At 40.3% G+C, this 6,159-nt stretch overlaps 1 long non-coding RNA gene across 1 annotated transcript; it reads right to left on the bottom strand.

Annotated features, from left to right (window-relative positions):
* Window positions 1–1,568: 1,568 nt before the first annotated feature.
* Window positions 1,569–2,971, bottom strand: LOC124271657. Its single transcript, XR_006897100.1, has 2 exons — window positions 2,191–2,971; window positions 1,569–2,007 (listed from the first exon to the last, which is right to left on the bottom strand). It is a non-coding gene; the product is annotated as an uncharacterized LOC124271657 (long non-coding RNA).
* Between the last annotated feature and the right edge of the window lie 3,188 nt (window positions 2,972–6,159).

The following is a 6,159-nucleotide window of genomic DNA, read 5'->3' as shown; positions in this document are numbered from 1 at the left end:
ACCCCACCGCCCCGATGGTTGTTTAAAATGTCTCAGAAGGTTCACAAGTCTCAGAAGGAAGAGACGGTCAGTATCGTGTGTGACCACCGCGAGTCTGAATCACTGCCTCACAACGACGACTCTTTGAAACAATAAGACGTCGAATAGTGTCCTGTGGGATATTCTGCCATTCTTCCTGGAGGGCTGCATGGATTTGTTGGAGGTTCTGAAGTTCAACACGTCGCTCACGGACATCCCATAACTGCTCAACGAGTGACAAATCCGGGAACAAGAAGGCCAAAGCAGAATAGCCTCAATCACACTTTAGGTATTTGTAAACACAGGAACACGTGTGACGTGACCGGAGAGCAGCGTTCGAAATTAACGTCGGTCCTTAGGCCCAAAACCGACTGAAAACCATTTTGACCCACAGCTTTTGTTTTCTGCAGGTCCTTATGGCCGACAGCTTTTTCATCCCCAGTAACTAAGAGTAATATTTCCATATTAAAATAGAGCCTACACATTCTGATCAGGACCCGCAACTTTGTATGGTTCTGGGTCCTTAGGGCCTGCAGCTTTTCAGGGTTATAGGCAACCACTGCCTGAGAGTCTGTCCTAAAGATGCCTTGAATCAGATGGTGGCAAATCTAAATCATAGTCGGACACGGATCCCAGTAGTGAGTGTGAGGATATAGGCCAAATGTAGAGATGCCATCAAAATCAGGAAATATGATACCCGGAGCCTTATCACCCACACTGCATAGCTGAACTGTGTAGGACACCGTGCCTGTCACCCTCCATTAGACAATGAGGACTATATATATTTAGCAGATGGTCAGTGTAGAGGCTGAGCTCTACTGGAAGTTGGGAAAGAAAGTGAGGAGTGATGCTGTGTCTGAGCCATGAGGTCTGTGCGGGTCAAGCAGTGTGGAAAGTCGTGTTTGCTTATAGTAACCTGATACATTCTGTGGCCAGGAAGAAATTTCTGGAGGGTGGGATGTGTCATACCAATTACTGGATGACACTTTCACCGTTTCTGTGAGATCCTAAAAGATAGGCACATTTTCTTACATTTGGCCTAGGACTAGATAAGTGAGTTGGGTTTTGCTCCGCCTTTTCCAATATTCCACCAATATCACCAAAAAATGGCATACACATTGTGCCCATGTGGGGAATTAAACCAGTCTTTGGCACGACGCGCGAACACTATAACCACTAGGCTACCCTACCGCCCCAGTAAATATCCCCTTCAATATCAGTTATAAATACTTTCAGAACAGGGATGCCAAATGTTTCGAGACATCACAGGGGTGGAAATAATGAATTGCCCGATGTCCCAGTCCAGTGTTTTTTTCTGTTGGGCAAGCAAATTTGTAAATCACACTGTACCAGTGTCCAGTTGACTTTCCAATGTTAATTATGTTGTTTATTTAAAAAATCAACAAGAAAATCGGCCAGTATAGTGGAAAAGTTATCAGGGCAAGTGATTTTACATGTGCCACTGTACCCGGGTTCACAAACAATTTTAAAGTTATTTCCACCCCTGCATCATGTCATCAATAACTTTATTACAGTAAAACAGAGCAACATTTTACAAGAAATGTTTAGTCTAAATTAACAGTATCCACAAGGTATATGAACACAGATACCTATGAAAATATAGCAAGCATGCATACTATTCATTCAAACAAGATAATTTATGTATGGTCTTGGCAACTAATGAGGCACTTTGGACCATCAGTCTTAACTTTACAATTACAGCTTTCACAGAATATTTTACATGAATCACAGTCAAGTCAAATACCAACTAACAACAGGGTATAGTTTTTCATGTTTTAGTTCAAGGAAACATCATGCAATTATAAACTTATTTTGGCAGTTAACATACTAAATGATATATATATTGCAAGTCAACTTTAGAGTTATCTCCCCTTCAATTGCAAACAATTTCACAACAAAACAATTGACGTTTTTGGTAGATAAATAATGCAGATAGAATTTGTTTTAATTACAATGTCCAGTTGATACCTGATAATACTGACTGACTGAGTTTGGTTTTACGCCGCTTTTAGCAATATTCCTGCTACATCACGGAAGGGGAACACCAGAAATGGGCTTCACACATTGTACCCATGTGGGGATTCGAACCCGGGTCTTCGGCGTGACAAGACAACGCTTTAACCACTAGGCTACCCCATCGCCCCAATATACCTGATAATAGGATTGAGACTACCCATATGGTCTTTAGATATGAAATATATCCATACAGGTCCATAAAGCATATTATCAGTCAGAGTTGAAATATTTGATATCAAACATGAGTGGGCATGGTTTAGCACTGTTTTTAGTAACATTCCTGCAATATTATTGTCAAGGGACAACAAAATTGGGCTTTACACATTGTACCCTTGTCAGGAATCAAACTCATGCCTTTGTTGTTACGAGCAAATGCTTTAACCACTAGGCTACTGCACTTCCTCTGATATCAGATGAGTGAGTGAATGAGTTTTAAGTATATGCCGCTTCTAGCAATATCACAGCAAGAGAAAGATCTTATGGTCCGATCATGTTTATAATCCCACATCAACCATTATTGGTGTCATCGGACAATGAATGAGTGAGTGAAATCCCTTTTTGGCCTTTTGTATCAATATTCCAGCATTATTACAGCGTGGGGCATCAGAAATGGGCTTAACAATGTGGGGACTCAAACTCGGGTCTTCGGTGTGACAAACCAAGGCTTTAACCCAAACGCATTCAATTTGCTCAGAACTGATCAGTTACTTCAAATTTACCATTAAGTCAACAGAAGGTTTTACTGTTATCGTTATTAAACATGAACACACTTTAGCATGGATTTCTCTTGCAATAACACTGTCAAACACGGCAATAGATGACGTACATACAAGCAACATTCTTCAACAAGTTGGACCATCTAACCAATGAGTGTCATTGCTTCTGTGTCATCTCAACACTTACTTCATCTCCTTGATGTCAAGGGCGGTGGGGTAGCCTAATGGTTAAAGCGTTGGCTCGTCACGCCAAAGACCCGGGTTCGAATCCCAACATGAGCACAATGTGTGAAGCCCATTTCTGGTGTCCCCCGCCGTGATGTTGCTGGAATATTGCTGAAAGCGGCGTAAAACCAAACTCAGTCAGTCAGTCAGTCATTATTGATGTCATCGGACAATGAATGAGTGAGTGAAATCCCTTTTGGCCTTTTGTATCAATATTCAAGCATTATTACAGCGGGGCCATCAGAAATGGGCTTAACAATGTACAATGTGGGGACTCAAACTCGGGTCTTGATTGTGACAAATCAAGGCTTTAACCTAAATGCATTCAATTTGCTCAGAACTGATCAGTTACTTCAAATTTACCATTAAGTCAACAGAAGGTTTTACTGTTATCGTTATTAAACATGAACAAACTTTAGCTCGGATTTCTCTTGCAATAACACTGTCAAACACGGCAATAGATGACATACATACAAGCAACATTCTTCAACAAGTTGGACCATCTAACCAATGAGTGTCATTGCTTCTGTGTCATCTCAACACTTACTTCATCTCCTTGATGCGGTCAGGGTACTAATGGTTAAAGCGTTGGCTTCCGCCAAAGACGGGTTGAATACATATTAGGCATTTCTGGTGTGATTTTGCTGGAATATTGCTGAAAGCGGCGTAAAACCAAACTCAGTCAGTCAGTCAGTCGTTGATGTCAACAACTTACTACTATTAGGCATGATTGTTGAATATATATACATGTACAGTGGAAGCCCTCTAATCCAGCATTCCATTTAGAGAGCGTTAATTACAGTCAACTGGGCGGTCTTTGTTGAGCCAAAATACGTAATAGACTGATGCCGGATTAGAGGGCGTGTAAATGATAATAAATTAATAGCTCCTGCCGGGACCAAGTCCTAGTGCCGATATTGAGAGCATGCCAGATTGGTGGGCTGCCGGTTTTGAGAGCATCCACTGTACTGTGGTTCCAATGGCGAAATGGGCTACCGTAATTTGAAACCTCACCAATCAAACAGTATTTTCAAAATTCATCTTGGAATGAGATTTAACCCAAGTCACTCAGCAAAAACACAGCATCAAGATACAAACTGGGCCCACTTGCACAAAGTGATCTTAACACGATGACTATCTTAAGTTTAGTTTTATTTTGCTTTTAGCAATATTCCAGCAGTATCATGGCAGGGGAAACCGGAAATGGGCTTTACACATTGAACCAATGTAGGGAACTTAACCAGAGTAGCAAGACTAGTGACCGCTTTAACCACTAGGCTACCCCACCGCTCTAAGTCTGTGTTAGAGTAGGGGAGTTAAGATTGTTCCATGCAACTTGACCCTTGAATCTACTCTACAGCATCATAAACAAGACAAAGATGAATATCTATCAACAATAAGCTGCAGAGAAAACCCAATGTCAAGTAACAAGGAAGAACTACTACAAAATCCTTTGATAATGCAAGTTTATTTACATGTGTTATTAAATGCCACAATATTCCAGCAGTATATTTACAATGGGTTATGTAATCAAATCTGGACCAGACAATCCATTGTTAAACTCGCTCACACAGTACTAGTCAGGAGGGGTGACTATCAATAACTACTGTCATTAGGGTGGTTAAATAATAATAATAAGTCATCTTCTATAGCACACAGTCTCCAAACACCAAGTGATTGCTCGCAGCGCTTAATAAGAATCTGATTATTTTTACCCCGGATAACCCAAGCTGCCTGTTAGGCGCTAGATGGTTATAGTCACATGACTCTATCCAACCCGGTACCCATTTTCTGCTGGGTGAACAGAGGCAAAATTGAACAAACTCACTTGCCTAAGGTGAGACCACATGTATCACATGTGTTTCGTTGTGGGGCAGGACTGAAGTCCCTGAAACTCTCACCCATCCAAGGACTGTTCGAGCTTGAAGTTGCTTAACTTCAACAGATTCGTGACCTGAGCTCTGAGCAAAGGACTCCACGCCACCACATAAATGATTGATAATCAGAAATACTGTCAATAGGAAAAGTTATTAATGATTTTTGATATGAACATTGTGACATAGATAATATCATACAAAAACTTTCGTGATAGAATATAGTTATAATTTACTCACACAATTCACAAGGTTAGGACTTTATTCATGGGCCGGTTCTAAATTATGTTAAATTTGTCATCGTGGAGGAATGTTTCTCATTGTATAATGCCACACTCAGCAATATTCCAGCTATATGATGGTCGTCTCTAAATAATCAGGTCTGGATAATCCAATGGTCGACATCAAGAGCATCGATCTACAACAATGGGATATGACTAGTAGGGATGGGCGATAGTACCGGTTAACCGGTATATTGCAATTCTAACTTCACAGTACGATATATTGCGGTACACTTTTTGCGAACCAATTCATCCGATACGATCGGCAATTTCTGTGACCATGATCGATAATCTCCGTGATGTAGTAAAAAATACTAATAAAATTTGTACTTCCTGTATATAGTTTTGAGAATGTTTATTGGTCGTATAATTGCATTTGCCTGACTTATAAACCATATAAATAAAACCAAATAGAATTGGTACCCGTTGTAGGGATGAAGAAAAACCAAAATGGCAGATGCCTCTGCAGACGCTTTTTTTATAGTTCCAAATTAGTATTCCAATTCTATAGTTCTTCAATTTGTAAACCTTTTAAGTTTATCTCTTGTCCTGACAGTGGCCAGTGGCATTGTTTCAAAAGAAAGGAAACAGTAATTTCATTACCTAAAACCATGTGTTACACTTTCACAATATATTGCAATACATATTGCAATACGCCAACACATATCACAATATATCGCAATACGACACTTTGACAAGACCCAACCCTAATGACTAGTATAAACCACACAATTACCCCTAAGGACATGCATGGATTGCTGAAGACCTGAAAATCTGTAGTTCAGATCAAGATGAATAACCAAATGTTATAGCTTCTGAATGGTGTATCAATCTTATTGATGGCATTGATGCCAAGATGCAATATTTGAAAGAGGCAATGAAATAATACTGAGCACAATGTGTCACATGGCCAATGGGTGATACGGAAGTTACAATGATCATTGCTCCTGCTGTAAACCCATCTTGTCGGATCTCTACCAGAATCCTTATGGGAGAAGAGCATGGGGC

The sequence above is a fragment of the Haliotis rubra genome, unplaced genomic scaffold, assembly GCF_003918875.1.
Source record: "Haliotis rubra isolate DU_JTF1 unplaced genomic scaffold, ASM391887v1 Scf162, whole genome shotgun sequence".
In the NCBI taxonomy this organism is placed as follows: Eukaryota; Metazoa; Mollusca; class Gastropoda; order Lepetellida; family Haliotidae; genus Haliotis; species Haliotis rubra.
The sequence above is the reverse complement of the archived record's forward strand: the minus strand, read 5'-3'. Positions and strand labels throughout refer to the sequence as shown.